The sequence below is a fragment of the Salvelinus fontinalis genome, chromosome 4 (assembly GCF_029448725.1).
Source record: "Salvelinus fontinalis isolate EN_2023a chromosome 4, ASM2944872v1, whole genome shotgun sequence".
NCBI lineage: Eukaryota > Metazoa > Chordata > Actinopteri > Salmoniformes > Salmonidae > Salvelinus > Salvelinus fontinalis.
In genome coordinates, this window is record NC_074668.1 from 7,927,979 (window position 1) to 7,947,286 (window position 19,308).

Here is a 19,308-nt window from a genome sequence, read left to right on the forward strand (position 1 = left end):
ACCAGCTACAGTAGATTAGATAGTAGTAGTATCAGTACTAGTATTACCAGCTACAGTAGATTAGATAGTAGTAGTATCAGTACTAGTATTACCAGCTACAGTAGATTAGATAGTAGTAGTATCAGTACTAGTATTACCAGCTACAGTAGATTAGATAGTAGTAGTATCAGTACTAGTATTACCAGCTACAGTAGATTAGATAGTAGTATCAGTACTAGTATTACCAGCTACAGTAGATTAGATAGTATCAGTACTAGTATTACCAGCTACAGTAGATTAGATAGTAGTAGTATCAGTACTAGTATTACCAGCTACAGTAGATTAGATAGTATCAGTACTAGTATTACCAGCTACAGTAGATTAGATAGTATCAGTACTAGTATTACCAGCTACAGTAGATCAGATAGTATCAGTACTAGTATTACCAGCTACGGTAGATTAGATAGTAGTAGTATCAGTACTAGTATTACCAGCTACAGTAGATTAGATAGTATCAGTACTAGTATTACCAGCTACAGTAGATTAGATAGTAGTAGTATCAGTACTAGTATTACCAGCTACAGTAGATTAGATAGTAGTAGTATCAGTACTAGTATTACCAGCTACAGTAGATTAGATAGTAGTAGTATCAGTACTAGTATTACCAGCTACAGTAGATTAGATAGTAGTAGTATCAGTACTAGTAATACCAGCTACGGTAGATTAGATAGTAGTAGTATCAGTACTAGTATTACCAGCTACAGTAGATTAGATAGTAGTAGTATCAGTACTAGTATCACCAGCTACAGTAGATTAGATAGTAGTAGTATCAGTACTAGTATTACCAGCTACAGTAGATCAGATAGTATCAGTACTAGTATTACCAGCTACAGTAGATTAGATAGTAGTAGTATCAGTACTAGTATTACCAGCTACAGTAGATCAGATAGTATCAGTACTAGTATTACCAGCTACAGTAGATTAGATAGTAGTAGTATCAGTACTAGTATTGCCAGCTACAGTAGATTATATATTAGTAGTATCAGTACTAGTATTACCAGCTACAGTAGATTAGATAGTAGTAGTATCAGTACTATTATTACCAGCTACAGTAGATCAGATAGTATCAGTACTAGTATTACCAGCTACAGTAGATCAGATAGTATCAGTACTAGTATTACCAGCTACAGTAGATTAGATAGTAGTAGTATCAGTACTAGTATTACCAGCTACAGTAGATCAGATAGTAGTAGTATCAGTACTAGTATTACCAGCTACAGTAGATCAGATAGTAGTAGTATCAGTACTAGTATTACCAGCTACAGTAGATCAGATAGTAGTAGTATCAGTACTAGTATTACCAGCTACAGTAGATCAGATAGTAGTAGTATCAGTACTAGTATTACCAGCTACAGTAGATCAGATAGTATCAGTACTAGTATTACCAGCTACAGTAGATCAGATAGTAGTAGTATCAGTACTAGTATTACCAGCTACAGTAGATTAGATAGTAGTAGTATCAGTACTAGTATTACCAGCTACAGTAGATTAGATAGTATCAGTACTAGTATTACCAGCTACAGTAGATTAGATATTAGTAGTATCAGTACTAGTATTACCAGCTACAGTAGATTAGATAGTAGTAGTATCAGTACTAGTATTACCAGCTACAGTAGATCAGATAGTATCAGTACTAGTATTACCAGCTACAGTAGATCAGATAGTATCAGTACTAGTATTACCAGCTACAGTAGATCAGATAGTAGTAGTACTAGTATTACCAGCTACAGTAGATCAGATAGTATCAGTACTAGTATTACCAGCTACAGTAGATCAGATAGTGGTAGTATCAGTACTAGTATTACCAGCTATAGTAGATTAGATAGTAGTATCAGTACTAGTATTACCAGCTACAGTAGATCAGATAGTATCAGTACTAGTATTACCAGCTACAGTAGATTAGATAGTAGTAGTATCAGTACTAGTATTACCAGCTACAGTAGATTAGATAGTATCAGTACTAGTATTACCAGCTACAGTAGATCAGATAGTATCAGTACTAGTATTACCAGCTACAGTAGATCAGATAGTATCAGTACTAGTATTACCAGCTACAGTAGATTAGATAGTAGTAGTATCAGTACTAGTATTACCAGCTACAGTAGATTAGATAGTATCAGTACTAGTATTACCAGCTAAAGTAGATTAGATAGTAGTAGTATCAGTACTAGTATTACCAGCTACAGTAGATCAGATAGTAGTAGTATCAGTACTAGTATTACCAGCTACAGTAGATTAGATAGTATCAGTACTGGTATTACCAGCTAAAGTAGATTAGATAGTAGTAGTATCAGTACTAGTATTACCAGCTACAGTAGATCAGATAGTAGTAGTATCAGTACTAGTATTACCAGCTACAGTAGATTAGATAGTATCAGTACTAGTATTACCAGCTACAGTAGATTAGATAGTAGTAGTATCAGTACTAGTATTACCAGCTACAGTAGATTAGATAGTAGTAGTATCAGTACTAGTATTACCAGCTACAGTAGATTAGATAGTAGTAGTATCAGTACTAGTATTACCAGCTACAGTAGATTAGATAGTAGTAGTATCAGTACTAGTATTACCAGCTACAGTAGATCAGATAGTATCAGTACTAGTATTACCAGCTACAGTAGATTAGATAGTAGTAGTATCAGTACTAGTATTACCAGCTACAGTAGATTAGATAGTATCAGTACTAGTATTACCAGCTACAGTAGATTAGATAGTATCAGTACTAGTATTACCAGCTACAGTAGATCAGATAGTATCAGTACTAGTATTACCAGCTACAGTAGATTAGATAGTAGTAGTATCAGTACTAGTATTACCAGCTACAGTAGATTAGATAGTATCAGTACTAGTATTACCAGCTAAAGTAGATTAGATAGTAGTAGTATCAGTACTAGTATTACCAGCTACAGTAGATCAGATAGTAGTAGTATCAGTACTAGTATTACCAGCTACAGTAGATTAGATAGTATCAGTACTGGTATTACCAGCTAAAGTAGATTAGATAGTAGTAGTATCAGTACTAGTATTACCAGCTACAGTAGATCAGATAGTAGTAGTATCAGTACTAGTATTACCAGCTACAGTAGATTAGATAGTATCAGTACTAGTATTACCAGCTACAGTAGATTAGATAGTAGTAGTATCAGTACTAGTATTACCAGCTACAGTAGATTAGATAGTAGTAGTATCAGTACTAGTATTACCAGCTACAGTAGATTAGATAGTAGTAGTATCAGTACTAGTATTACCAGCTACAGTAGATTAGATAGTAGTAGTATCAGTACTAGTATCACCAGCTACAGTAGATTAGATAGTAGTAGTATCAGTACTAGTATTACCAGCTACAGTAGATCAGATAGTATCAGTACTAGTATTACCAGCTACAGTAGATTAGATAGTAGTAGTATCAGTACTAGTATTACCAGCTACAGTAGATCAGATAGTATCAGTACTAGTATTACCAGCTACAGTAGATTAGATAGTAGTAGTATCAGTACTAGTATTACCAGCTACAGTAGATTAGATAGTATCAGTACTAGTATTACCAGCTACAGTAGATTAGATAGTATCAGTACTAGTATTACCAGCTACAGTAGATCAGATAGTAGTAGTATCAGTACTAGTATTACCAGCTACAGTAGATTAGATAGTAGTAGTATCAGTACTAGTATTACCAGCTACAGTAGATCAGATAGTATCAGTACTAGTATTACCAGCTACAGTAGATCAGATAGTATCAGTACTAGTATTACCAGCTACAGTAGATTAGATAGTAGTAGTATCAGTACTAGTATTACCAGCTACAGTAGATTAGATAGTATCAGTACTAGTATTACCAGCTACAGTAGATTATATAGTAGTAGTATCAGTACTAGTATTAACAGCTACAGTAGATTAGATAGTAGTAGTATCAGTACTAGTATTACCAGCTACAGTAGATCAGATAGTAGTATCAGTACTAGTATTACCAGCTACAGTAGATTATATAGTAGTAGTATCAGTACTAGTATTAACAGCTACAGTAGATTAGATAGTAGTAGTATCAGTACTAGTATTACCAGCTACAGTAGATTAGATAGTAGTAGTATCAGTACTAGTATTACCAGCTACAGTAGATTAGATAGTAGTAGTATCAGTACTAGTATTACCAGCTACAGTAGATTAGATAGTAGTAGTATCAGTACTAGTATTACCAGCTACAGTAGATTAGATAGTAGTAGTATCAGTACTAGTATTACCAGCTACAGTAGATTAGATAGTAGTATCAGTACTAGTATTACCAGCTACAGTAGATTAGATAGTATCAGTACTAGTATTACCAGCTACAGTAGATTAGATAGTAGTAGTATCAGTACTAGTATTACCAGCTACAGTAGATTAGATAGTAGTAGTATCAGTACTAGTATTACCAGCTACAGTAGATTAGATAGTAGTAGTATCAGTACTAGTATTACCAGCTACAGTAGATTAGATAGTATCAGTACTAGTATTACCAGCTACAGTAGATCAGATAGTAGTAGTATCAGTACTAGTATTACCAGCTACAGTAGATTAGATAGTAGTATCAGTACTAGTATTACCAGCTACAGTAGATCAGATAGTATCAGTACTAGTATTACCAGCTACAGTAGATCAGATAGTATCAGTACTAGTATTACCAGCTACAGTAGATCAGATAGTATCAGTACTAGTATTACCAGCTACAGTAGATTAGATAGTAGTAGTATCAGTACTAGTATTACCAGCTACAGTAGATTAGATAGTAGTATCAGTACTAGTATTACCAGCTACAGTAGATTAGATAGTATCAGTACTAGTATTACCAGCTACAGTAGATCAGATAGTATCAGTACTAGTATTACCAGCTACAGTAGATTAGATAGTAGTAGTATCAGTACTAGTATTACCAGCTACAGTAGATTAGATAGTAGTATCAGTACTAGTATTACCAGCTACAGTAGATTAGATAGTATCAGTACTAGTATTACCAGCTACAGTAGATCAGATAGTATCAGTACTAGTATTACCAGCTACAGTAGATTAGATAGTAGTAGTATCAGTACTAGTATTACCAGCTACAGTAGATTAGATAGTAGTAGTATCAGTACTAGTATTACCAGCTACAGTAGATTAGATAGTATCAGTACTAGTATTACCAGCTACAGTAGATCAGATAGTAGTAGTATCAGTACTAGTATTACCAGCTACAGTAGATCAGATAGTAGTAGTATCAGTACTAGTATTACCAGCTACAGTAGATCTAGATAGTATCAGTACTAGTATTACCAGCTACAGTAGATCAGATAGTAGTATCAGTACTAGTATTACCAGCTACAGTAGATCTAGTAGTAGTATCAGTACTAGTATTACCAGCTACAGTAGATCAGATAGTAGTATCAGTACTAGTATTACCAGCTACAGTAGATCAGATAGTATCAGTACTAGTATTACCAGCTACAGTAGATTAGATAGTAGTAGTATCAGTACTAGTATTACCAGCTACAGTAGATCAGATAGTATCAGTACTAGTATTACCAGCTACAGTAGATCAGATAGTATCAGTACTAGTATTACCAGCTACAGTAGATCAGATAGTAGTAGTATCAGTACTAGTATTACCAGCTACAGTAGATTAGATAGTATCAGTACTAGTATTACCAGCTACAGTAGATCAGATAGTAGTATCAGTACTAGTATTACCAGCTACAGTAGATTAGATAGTAGTAGTATCAGTACTAGTATTACCAGCTACAGTAGATTAGATAGTAGTAGTATCAGTACTAGTATTACCAGCTACAGTAGATTAGATAGTAGTAGTATCAGTACTAGTATTACCAGCTACAGTAGATTAGATAGTAGTAGTATCAGTACTAGTATTACCAGCTACAGTAGATTATATAGTGGTAGTATCAGTACTAGTATTACCAGCTACAGTAGATCAGATAGTAGTAGTATCAGTACTAGTATTACCAGCTACAGTAGATCAGATAGTAGTAGTAGTAGCAGTACTAGTATTACCAGCTACAGTAGATCAGATAGTATCAGTACTAGTATTACCAGCTACAGTAGATCAGATAGTAGTATCAGTACTAGTATTACCAGCTACAGTAGATTAGATAGTATCAGTACTAGTATTACCAGCTACAGTAGATTAGATAGTAGTAGTATCAGTACTAGTATTACCAGCTACAGTAGATTAGATAGTATCAGTACTAGTATTACCAGCTACAGTAGATTAGATAGTAGTAGTATCAGTACTAGTATTACCAGCTACAGTAGATCAGATAGTATCAGTACTAGTATTACCAGCTACAGTAGATCAGATAGTAGTAGTATCAGTACTAGTATTACCAGCTACAGTAGATTAGATAGTATCAGTACTAGTATTACCAGCTACAGTAGATCAGATAGTAGTATCAGTACTAGTATTACCAGCTACAGTAGATTAGATAGTATCAGTACTAGTATTACCAGCTACAGTAGATTAGATAGTAGTAGTATCAGTACTAGTATTACCAGCTACAGTAGATTAGATAGTAGTAGTATCAGTACTAGTATTACCAGCTACAGTAGATTAGATAGTAGTAGTATCAGTACTAGTATTACCAGCTACAGTAGATTAGATAGTATCAGTACTAGTATTACCAGCTACAGTAGATTAGATAATAGTAGTATCAGTACTAGTATTACCAGCTACAGTAGATCAGATAGTATCAGTACTAGTATTACCAGCTACAGTAGATCAGATAGTAGTAGTATCAGTACTAGTATTACCAGCTACAGTAGATCAGATAGTAGTAGTATCAGTACTAGTATTACCAGCTACAGTAGATCAGATAGTAGTAGTATCAGTACTAGTATTACCAGCTACAGTAGATTAGATAGTAGTAGTATCAGTACTAGTATTACCAGCTACAGTAGATTAGATAGTAGTAGTATCAGTACTAGTATTACCAGCTACAGTAGATTAGATAGTAGTAGTATCAGTACTAGTATTACCAGCTACAGTAGATTAGATAGTAGTATCAGTACTAGTATTACCAGCTACAGTAGATTAGATAGTATCAGTACTAGTATTACCAGCTACAGTAGATTAGATAGTAGTAGTATCAGTACTAGTATTACCAGCTATAGTAGATCAGATAGTAGTAGTATCAGTACTAGTATTACCAGCTACAGTAGATTAGATAGTAGTAGTATCAGTACTAGTATTACCAGCTACAGTAGATTAGATAGTAGTAGTATCAGTACTAGTATTACCAGCTACAGTAGATTAGATAGTAGTAGTATCAGTACTAGTATTACCAGCTACAGTAGATTAGATAGTAGTATCAGTACTAGTATTACCAGCTACAGTAGATTAGATAGTAGTAGTATCAGTACTAGTATTACCAGCTACAGTAGATTAGATAGTATCAGTACTAGTATTACCAGCTAAAGTAGATTAGATAGTAGTAGTATCAGTACTAGTATTACCAGCTACAGTAGATCAGATAGTAGTAGTATCAGTACTAGTATTACCAGCTACAGTAGATTAGATAGTATCAGTACTAGTATTACCAGCTAAAGTAGATTAGATAGTAGTAGTATCAGTACTAGTATTACCAGCTACAGTAGATCAGATAGTAGTAGTATCAGTACTAGTATTACCAGCTACAGTAGATTAGATAGTATCAGTACTAGTATTACCAGCTACAGTAGATTAGATAGTAGTAGTATCAGTACTAGTATTACCAGCTACAGTAGATTAGATAGTAGTAGTATCAGTACTAGTATTACCAGCTACAGTAGATTAGATAGTAGTAGTATCAGTACTAGTATTACCAGCTACAGTAGATTAGATAGTAGTAGTATCAGTACTAGTATTACCAGCTACAGTAGATTAGATAGTAGTAGTATCAGTACTAGTATCACCAGCTACAGTAGATTAGATAGTAGTAGTATCAGTACTAGTATTACCAGCTACAGTAGATCAGATAGTGGTAGTATCAGTACTAGTATTACCAGCTATAGTAGATTAGATAGTAGTATCAGTACTAGTATTACCAGCTACAGTAGATCAGATAGTATCAGTACTAGTATTACCAGCTACAGTAGATTAGATAGTAGTAGTATCAGTACTAGTATTACCAGCTACAGTAGATTAGATAGTATCAGTACTAGTATTACCAGCTACAGTAGATCAGATAGTATCAGTACTAGTATTACCAGCTACAGTAGATCAGATAGTATCAGTACTAGTATTACCAGCTACAGTAGATTAGATAGTAGTAGTATCAGTACTAGTATTACCAGCTACAGTAGATTAGATAGTATCAGTACTAGTATTACCAGCTAAAGTAGATTAGATAGTAGTAGTATCAGTACTAGTATTACCAGCTACAGTAGATCAGATAGTAGTAGTATCAGTACTAGTATTACCAGCTACAGTAGATTAGATAGTATCAGTACTAGTATTACCAGCTAAAGTAGATTAGATAGTAGTAGTATCAGTACTAGTATTACCAGCTACAGTAGATCAGATAGTAGTAGTATCAGTACTAGTATTACCAGCTACAGTAGATTAGATAGTATCAGTACTAGTATTACCAGCTACAGTAGATTAGATAGTAGTAGTATCAGTACTAGTATTACCAGCTACAGTAGATTAGATAGTAGTAGTATCAGTACTAGTATTACCAGCTACAGTAGATTAGATAGTAGTAGTATCAGTACTAGTATTACCAGCTACAGTAGATTAGATAGTAGTAGTATCAGTACTAGTATTACCAGCTACAGTAGATTAGATAGTAGTAGTATCAGTACTAGTATCACCAGCTACAGTAGATTAGATAGTAGTAGTATCAGTACTAGTATTACCAGCTACAGTAGATCAGATAGTATCAGTACTAGTATTACCAGCTACAGTAGATTAGATAGTAGTAGTATCAGTACTAGTATTACCAGCTACAGTAGATCAGATAGTATCAGTACTAGTATTACCAGCTACAGTAGATTAGATAGTAGTAGTATCAGTACTAGTATTACCAGCTACAGTAGATTAGATAGTATCAGTACTAGTATTACCAGCTACAGTAGATTAGATAGTATCAGTACTAGTATTACCAGCTACAGTAGATCAGATAGTAGTAGTATCAGTACTAGTATTACCAGCTACAGTAGATTAGATAGTAGTAGTATCAGTACTAGTATTACCAGCTACAGTAGATCAGATAGTATCAGTACTAGTATTACCAGCTACAGTAGATCAGATAGTATCAGTACTAGTATTACCAGCTACAGTAGATTAGATAGTAGTAGTATCAGTACTAGTATTACCAGCTACAGTAGATTAGATAGTATCAGTACTAGTATTACCAGCTACAGTAGAATATATAGTAGTAGTATCAGTACTAGTATTAACAGCTACAGTAGATTAGATAGTAGTAGTATCAGTACTAGTATTACCAGCTACAGTAGATCAGATAGTAGTATCAGTACTAGTATTACCAGCTACAGTAGATTATATAGTAGTAGTATCAGTACTAGTATTAACAGCTACAGTAGATTAGATAGTAGTAGTATCAGTACTAGTATTACCAGCTACAGTAGATTAGATAGTAGTAGTATCAGTACTAGTATTACCAGCTACAGTAGATTAGATAGTAGTAGTATCAGTACTAGTATTACCAGCTACAGTAGATTAGATAGTAGTAGTATCAGTACTAGTATTACCAGCTACAGTAGATTAGATAGTAGTAGTATCAGTACTAGTATTACCAGCTACAGTAGATTAGATAGTAGTAGTACTAGTATTACCAGCTACAGTAGATTAGATAGTAGTAGTATCAGTACTAGTATTACCAGCTACAGTAGATTAGATAGTAGTATCAGTACTAGTATTACCAGCTACAGTAGATCAGATAGTAGTATCAGTACTAGTATTACCAGCTACAGTAGATCAGATAGTATCAGTACTAGTATTACCAGCTACAGTAGATTAGATAGTAGTAGTATCAGTACTAGTATTACCAGCTACAGTAGATTAGATAGTATCAGTACTAGTATTACCAGCTACAGTAGATTAGATAGTAGTAGTATCAGTACTAGTATTACCAGCTACAGTAGATTAGATAGTATCAGTACTAGTATTACCAGCTACAGTAGATTAGATAGTAGTAGTATCAGTACTAGTATCACCAGCTACAGTAGATTAGATAGTATCAGTACTAGTATTACCAGCTACAGTAGATTAGATATTAGTAGTATCAGTACTAGTATTACCAGCTACAGTAGATTAGATAGTAGTAGTATCAGTACTAGTATTACCAGCTACAGTAGATTAGATAGTATCAGTACTAGTATTACCAGCTACAGTAGATCAGATAGTATCAGTACTAGTATTACCAGCTACAGTAGATCAGATAGTATCAGTACTAGTATTACCAGCTACAGTAGATCAGATAGTATCAGTACTAGTATTACCAGCTACAGTAGATTAGATAGTAGTAGTATCAGTACTAGTATTACCAGCTACAGTAGATTAGATAGTAGTATCAGTACTAGTATTACCAGCTACAGTAGATTAGATAGTATCAGTACTAGTATTACCAGCTACAGTAGATTAGATAGTAGTAGTATCAGTACTAGTATTACCAGCTACAGTAGATCAGATAGTATCAGTACTAGTATTACCAGCTACAGTAGATCAGATAGTATCAGTACTAGTATTACCAGCTACAGTAGATTAGATAGTAGTAGTATCAGTACTAGTATTACCAGCTACAGTAGATCAGATAGTAGTAGTATCAGTACTAGTATTACCAGCTACAGTAGATCAGATAGTAGTAGTATCAGTACTAGTATTACCAGCTACAGTAGATCAGATAGTAGTAGTATCAGTACTAGTATTACCAGCTACAGTAGATCAGATAGTAGTAGTATCAGTACTAGTATTACCAGCTACAGTAGATCAGATAGTATCAGTACTAGTATTACCAGCTACAGTAGATCAGATAGTAGTAGTATCAGTACTAGTATTACCAGCTACAGTAGATTAGATAGTAGTAGTATCAGTACTAGTATTACCAGCTACAGTAGATTAGATAGTATCAGTACTAGTATTACCAGCTACAGTAGATCAGATAGTATCAGTACTAGTATTACCAGCTACAGTAGATCAGATAGTATCAGTACTAGTATTACCAGCTACAGTAGATTAGATAGTAGTAGTATCAGTACTAGTATTACCAGCTACAGTAGATTAGATAGTATCAGTACTAGTATTACCAGCTACAGTAGATTAGATATTAGTAGTATCAGTACTAGTATTACCAGCTACAGTAGATTAGATAGTAGTAGTATCAGTACTAGTATTACCAGCTACAGTAGATCAGATAGTATCAGTACTAGTATTACCAGCTGCAGTAGATCAGATAGTATCAGTACTAGTATTACCAGCTACAGTAGATCAGATAGTAGTAGTACTAGTATTACCAGCTACAGTAGATCAGATAGTATCAGTACTAGTATTACCAGCTACAGTAGATCAGATAGTGGTAGTATCAGTACTAGTATTACCAGCTATAGTAGATTAGATAGTAGTATCAGTAATAGTATTACCAGCTACAGTAGATCAGATAGTATCAGTACTAGTATTACCAGCTACAGTAGATTAGATAGTATCAGTACTAGTATTACCAGCTACAGTAGATCAGATAGTATCAGTACTAGTATTACCAGCTACAGTAGATCAGATAGTATCAGTACTAGTATTACCAGCTACAGTAGATTAGATAGTAGTAGTATCAGTACTAGTATTACCAGCTACAGTAGATTAGATAGTATCAGTACTAGTATTACCAGCTAAAGTAGATTAGATAGTAGTAGTATCAGTACTAGTATTACCAGCTACAGTAGATCAGATAGTAGTAGTATCAGTACTAGTATTACCAGCTACAGTAGATTAGATAGTATCAGTACTAGTATTACCAGCTAAAGTAGATTAGATAGTAGTAGTATCAGTACTAGTATTACCAGCTACAGTAGATCAGATAGTAGTAGTATCAGTACTAGTATTACCAGCTACAGTAGATTAGATAGTATCAGTACTAGTATTACCAGCTACAGTAGATTAGATATTAGTAGTATCAGTACTAGTATTACCAGCTACAGTAGATTAGATAGTAGTAGTATCAGTACTAGTATTACCAGCTACAGTAGATTAGATAGTAGTAGTATCAGTACTAGTATTACCAGCTACAGTAGATTAGATAGTAGTAGTATCAGTACTAGTATCACCAGCTACAGTAGATTAGATAGTAGTAGTATCAGTACTAGTATTACCAGCTACAGTAGATCAGATAGTATCAGTACTAGTATTACCAGCTACAGTAGATTAGATAGTAGTAGTATCAGTACTAGTATTACCAGCTACAGTAGATCAGATAGTATCAGTACTAGTATTACCAGCTACAGTAGATTAGATAGTAGTAGTATCAGTACTAGTATTACCAGCTACAGTAGATTAGATAGTATCAGTACTAGTATTACCAGCTACAGTAGATTATATAGTAGTAGTATCAGTACTAGTATTAACAGCTACAGTAGATTAGATAGTAGTAGTATCAGTACTAGTATTACCAGCTACAGTAGATCAGATAGTAGTATCAGTACTAGTATTACCAGCTACAGTAGATTATATAGTAGTAGTATCAGTACTAGTATTAACAGCTACAGTAGATTAGATAGTAGTAGTATCAGTACTAGTATTACCAGCTACAGTAGATTAGATAGTAGTAGTATCAGTACTAGTATTACCAGCTACAGTAGATTAGATAGTAGTAGTATCAGTACTAGTATTACCAGCTACAGTAGATTAGATAGTAGTAGTATCAGTACTAGTATTACCAGCTACAGTAGATTAGATAGTAGTAGTATCAGTACTAGTATTACCAGCTACAGTAGATTAGATAGTAGTATCAGTACTAGTATTACCAGCTACAGTAGATTAGATAGTATCAGTACTAGTATTACCAGCTACAGTAGATTAGATAGTAGTAGTATCAGTACTAGTATTACCAGCTACAGTAGATTAGATAGTATCAGTACTAGTATTACCAGCTACAGTAGATTAGATAGTATCAGTACTAGTATTACCAGCTACAGTAGATCAGATAGTATCAGTACTAGTATTACCAGCTACGGTAGATTAGATAGTAGTAGTATCAGTACTAGTATTACCAGCTACAGTAGATTAGATAGTATCAGTACTAGTATTACCAGCTACAGTAGATTAGATAGTAGTAGTATCAGTACTAGTATTACCAGCTACAGTAGATTAGATAGTAGTAGTATCAGTACTAGTATTACCAGCTACAGTAGATTAGATAGTAGTAGTATCAGTACTAGTATTACCAGCTACAGTAGATTAGATAGTAGTAGTATCAGTACTAGTAATACCAGCTACGGTAGATTAGATAGTAGTAGTATCAGTACTAGTATTACCAGCTACAGTAGATTAGATAGTAGTAGTATCAGTACTAGTATCACCAGCTACAGTAGATTAGACAGTAGTAGTATCAGTACTAGTATTACCAGCTACAGTAGATCAGATAGTATCAGTACTAGTATTACCAGCTACAGTAGATTAGATAGTAGTAGTATCAGTACTAGTATTACCAGCTACAGTAGATCAGATAGTATCAGTACTAGTATTACCAGCTACAGTAGATTAGATAGTAGTAGTATCAGTACTAGTATTGCCAGCTACAGTAGATTATATATTAGTAGTATCAGTACTAGTATTACCAGCTACAGTAGATTAGATAGTAGTAGTATCAGTACTATTATTACCAGCTACAGTAGATCAGATAGTATCAGTACTAGTATTACCAGCTACAGTAGATCAGATAGTATCAGTACTAGTATTACCAGCTACAGTAGATTAGATAGTAGTAGTATCAGTACTAGTATTACCAGCTACAGTAGATCAGATAGTAGTAGTATCAGTACTAGTATTACCAGCTACAGTAGATCAGATAGTAGTAGTATCAGTACTAGTATTACCAGCTACAGTAGATCAGATAGTAGTAGTATCAGTACTAGTATTACCAGCTACAGTAGATCAGATAGTAGTAGTATCAGTACTAGTATTACCAGCTACAGTAGATCAGATAGTATCAGTACTAGTATTACCAGCTACAGTAGATCAGATAGTAGTAGTATCAGTACTAGTATTACCAGCTACAGTAGATTAGATAGTAGTAGTATCAGTACTAGTATTACCAGCTACAGTAGATTAGATAGTATCAGTACTAGTATTACCAGCTACAGTAGATTAGATATTAGTAGTATCAGTACTAGTATTACCAGCTACAGTAGATTAGATAGTAGTAGTATCAGTACTAGTATTACCAGCTACAGTAGATCAGATAGTATCAGTACTAGTATTACCAGCTACAGTAGATCAGATAGTATCAGTACTAGTATTACCAGCTACAGTAGATCAGATAGTAGTAGTACTAGTATTACCAGCTACAGTAGATCAGATAGTATCAGTACTAGTATTACCAGCTACAGTAGATCAGATAGTGGTAGTATCAGTACTAGTATTACCAGCTATAGTAGATTAGATAGTAGTATCAGTACTAGTATTACCAGCTACAGTAGATCAGATAGTATCAGTACTAGTATTACCAGCTACAGTAGATTAGATAGTAGTAGTATCAGTACTAGTATTACCAGCTACAGTAGATTAGATAGTATCAGTACTAGTATTACCAGCTACAGTAGATCAGATAGTATCAGTACTAGTATTACCAGCTACAGTAGATCAGATAGTATCAGTACTAGTATTACCAGCTACAGTAGATTAGATAGTAGTAGTATCAGTACTAGTATTACCAGCTACAGTAGATTAGATAGTATCAGTACTAGTATTACCAGCTAAAGTAGATTAGATAGTAGTAGTATCAGTACTAGTATTACCAGCTACAGTAGATCAGATAGTAGTAGTATCAGTACTAGTATTACCAGCTACAGTAGATTAGATAGTATCAGTACTGGTATTACCAGCTAAAGTAGATTAGATAGTAGTAGTATCAGTACTAGTATTACCAGCTACAGTAGATCAGATAGTAGTAGTATCAGTACTAGTATTACCAGCTACAGTAGATTAGATAGTATCAGTACTAGTATTACCAGCTACAGTAGATTAGATAGTAGTAGTATCAGTACTAGTATTACCAGCTACAGTAGATTAGATAGTAGTAGTATCAGTACTAGTATTACCAGCTACAGTAGATTAGATAGTAGTAGTATCAGTACTAGTATTACCAGCTACAGTAGATTAGATAGTAGTAGTATCAGTACTAGTATTACCAGCTACAGTAGATCAGATAGTATCAGTACTAGTATTACCAGCTACAGTAGATTAGATAGTAGTAGTATCAGTACTAGTATTACCAGCTACAGTAGATTAGATAGTATCAGTACTAGTATTACCAGCTACAGTAGATTAGATAGTATCAGTACTAGTATTACCAGCTACAGTAGATCAGATAGTATCAGTACTAGTATTACCAGCTACAGTAGATTAGATAGTAGTAGTATCAGTACTAGTATTACCAGCTACAGTAGATTAGATAGTATCAGTACTAGTATTACCAGCTAAAGTAGATTAGATAGTAGTAGTATCAGTACTAGTATTACCAGCTACAGTAGATCAGATAGTAGTAGTATCAGTACTAGTATTACCAGCTACAGTAGATCAGATAGTAGTAGTATCAGTACTGGTATTACCAGCTAAAGTAGATTAGATAGTAGTAGTATCAGTACTAGTATTACCAGCTACGGTAGATTAGATAGTAGTAGTATCAGTACTAGTATTACCAGCTACAGTAGATCAGATAGTAGTAGTATCAGTACTAGTATTACCAGCTACAGTAGATCAGATAGTAGTAGTATCAGTACTAGTATTACCAGCTACAGTAGATTAGATAGTATCAGTACTAGTATTACCAGCTACAGTAGATTAGATAGTAGTAGTATCAGTACTAGTATTACCAGCTACAGTAGATTAGATAGTAGTAGTATCAGTACTAGTATTACCAGCTACAGTAGATTAGATAGTAGTAGTATCAGTACTAGTATTACCAGCTACAGTAGATTAGATAGTAGTAGTATCAGTACTAGTATCACCAGCTACAGTAGATTAGATAGTAGTAGTATCAGTACTAGTATTACCAGCTACAGTAGATCAGATAGTATCAGTACTAGTATTACCAGCTACAGTAGATTAGATAGTAGTAGTATCAGTACTAGTATTACCAGCTACAGTAGATCAGATAGTATCAGTACTAGTATTACCAGCTACAGTAGATTAGATAGTAGTAGTATCAGTACTAGTATTACCAGCTACAGTAGATTAGATAGTATCAGTACTAGTATTACCAGCTACAGTAGATTAGATAGTATCAGTACTAGTATTACCAGCTACAGTAGATCAGATAGTAGTAGTATCAGTACTAGTATTACCAGCTACAGTAGATTAGATAGTAGTAGTATCAGTACTAGTATTACCAGCTACAGTAGATCAGATAGTATCAGTACTAGTATTACCAGCTACAGTAGATCAGATAGTATCAGTACTAGTATTACCAGCTACAGTAGATTAGATAGTAGTAGTATCAGTACTAGTATTACCAGCTACAGTAGATTAGATAGTATCAGTACTAGTATTACCAGCTACAGTAGATTATATAGTAGTAGTATCAGTACTAGTATTAACAGCTACAGTAGATTAGATAGTAGTAGTATCAGTACTAGTATTACCAGCTACAGTAGATCAGATAGTAGTATCAGTACTAGTATTACCAGCTACAGTAGATTATATAGTAGTAGTATCAGTACTAGTATTAACAGCTACAGTAGATTAGATAGTAGTAGTATCAGTACTAGTATTACCAGCTACAGTAGATTAGATAGTAGTAGTATCAGTACTAGTATTACCAGCTACAGTAGATTAGATAGTAGTAGTATCAGTACTAGTATTACCAGCTACAGTAGATTAGATAGTAGTAGTATCAGTACTAGTATTACCAGCTACAGTAGATTAGATAGTAGTAGTATCAGTACTAGTATTACCAGCTACAGTAGATTAGATAGTAGTATCAGTACTAGTATTACCAGCTACAGTAGATTAGATAGTATCAGTACTAGTATTACCAGCTACAGTAGATTAGATAGTAGTAGTATCAGTACTAGTATTACCAGCTACAGTAGATCAGATAGTAGTAGTAGCAGTACTAGTATTACCAGCTACAGTAGATTAGATAGTAGTAGTATCAGTACTAGTATTACCAGCTACAGTAGATCAGATAGTATCAGTACTAGTATTACCAGCTACAGTAGATCAGATAGTAGTAGTATCAGTACTAGTATTACCAGCTACAGTAGATTAGATAGTAGTAGTATCAGTACTAGTATTACCAGCTACAGTAGATTAGATAGTATCAGTACTAGTATTACCAGCTACAGTAGATTAGATAGTATCAGTACTAGTATTACCAGCTACAGTAGATCAGATAGTATCAGTACTAGTATTACCAGCTACAGTAGATCAGATAGTATCAGTACTAGTATTACCAGCTACAGTAGATCAGATAGTATCAGTACTAGTATTACCAGCTACAGTAGATTAGATAGTAGTAGTATCAGTACTAGTATTACCAGCTACAGTAGATTAGATAGTAGTATCAGTACTAGTATTACCAGCTACAGTAGATTAGATAGTATCAGTACTAGTATTACCAGCTACAGTAGATCAGATAGTATCAGTACTAGTATTACCAGCTACAGTAGATTAGATAGTAGTAGTATCAGTACTAGTATTACCAGCTACAGTAGATTAGATAGTAGTATCAGTACTAGTATTACCAGCTACAGTAGATTAGATAGTATCAGTACTAGTATTACCAGCTACAGTAGATCAGATAGTATCAGTACTAGTATTACCAGCTACAGTAGATTAGATAGTAGTAGTATCAGTACTAGTATTACCAGCTACAGTAGATTATATAGTAGTAGTATCAGTACTAGTATTACCAGCTACAGTAGATTAGATAGTATCAGTACTAGTATTACCAGCTACAGTAGATCAGATAGTAGTAGTATCAGTACTAGTATTACCAGCTACAGTAGATCAGATAGTAGTAGTAGCAGTACTAGTATTACCAGCTACAGTAGATCAGATAGTATCAGTACTAGTATTACCAGCTACAGTAGATCAGATAGTAGTATCAGTACTAGTATTACCAGCTACAGTAGATTAGATAGTATCAGTACTAGTATTACCAGCTACAGTAGATCAGATAGTAGTATCAGTACTAGTATTACCAGCTACAGTAGATCAGATAGTATCAGTACTAGTATTACCAGCTACAGTAGATTAGATAGTATCAGTACTAGTATTACCAGCTACAGTAGATCAGATAGTAGTATCAGTACTAGTATTACCAGCTACAGTAGATTAGATAGTAGTAGTATCAGTACTAGTATTACCAGCTACAGTAGATTAGATAGTAGTAGTATCAGTACTAGTATTACCAGCTACAGTAGATTAGATAGTAGTAGTATCAGTACTAGTATTACCAGCTACAGTAGATTAGATAGTAGTAGTATCAGTACTAGTATTACCAGCTACAGTAGATTATATAGTGGTAGTATCAGTACTAGTATTACCAGCTACAGTAGATCAGATAGTAGTAGTATCAGTACTAGTATTACCAGCTACAGTAGATCAGATAGTAGTAGTAGTAGCAGTACTAGTATTACCAGCTACAGTAGATCAGATAGTATCAGTACTAGTATTACCAGCTACAGTAGATCAGATAGTAGTATCAGTACTAGTATTACCAGCTACAGTAGATTAGATAGTATCAGTACTAGTATTACCAGCTACAGTAGATTAGATAGTAGTAGTATCAGTACTAGTATTACCAGCTACAGTAGATTAGATAGTATCAGTACTAGTATTACCAGCTACAGTAGATTAGATAGTAGTAGTATCAGTACTAGTATTACCAGCTACAGTAGATCAGATAGTATCAGTACTAGTATTACCAGCTACAGTAGATCAGATAGTAGTAGTATCAGTACTAGTATTACCAGCTACAGTAGATTAGATAGTATCAGTACTAGTATTACCAGCTACAGTAGATCAGATAGTATCAGTACTAGTATTACCAGCTACAGTAGATCAGATAGTATCAGTACTAGTATTACCAGCTA

At 34.1% G+C, this 19,308-nt stretch overlaps 1 protein-coding gene across 1 annotated transcript in view; it reads right to left on the reverse strand.

Annotated features, from left to right (window-relative positions):
* Nucleotides 1-19,308, reverse strand: part of tars1 (threonyl-tRNA synthetase 1) — a 155,328-nt gene that overhangs the window by 31,494 nt on the left and 104,526 nt on the right. The window lies entirely within an intron of this gene.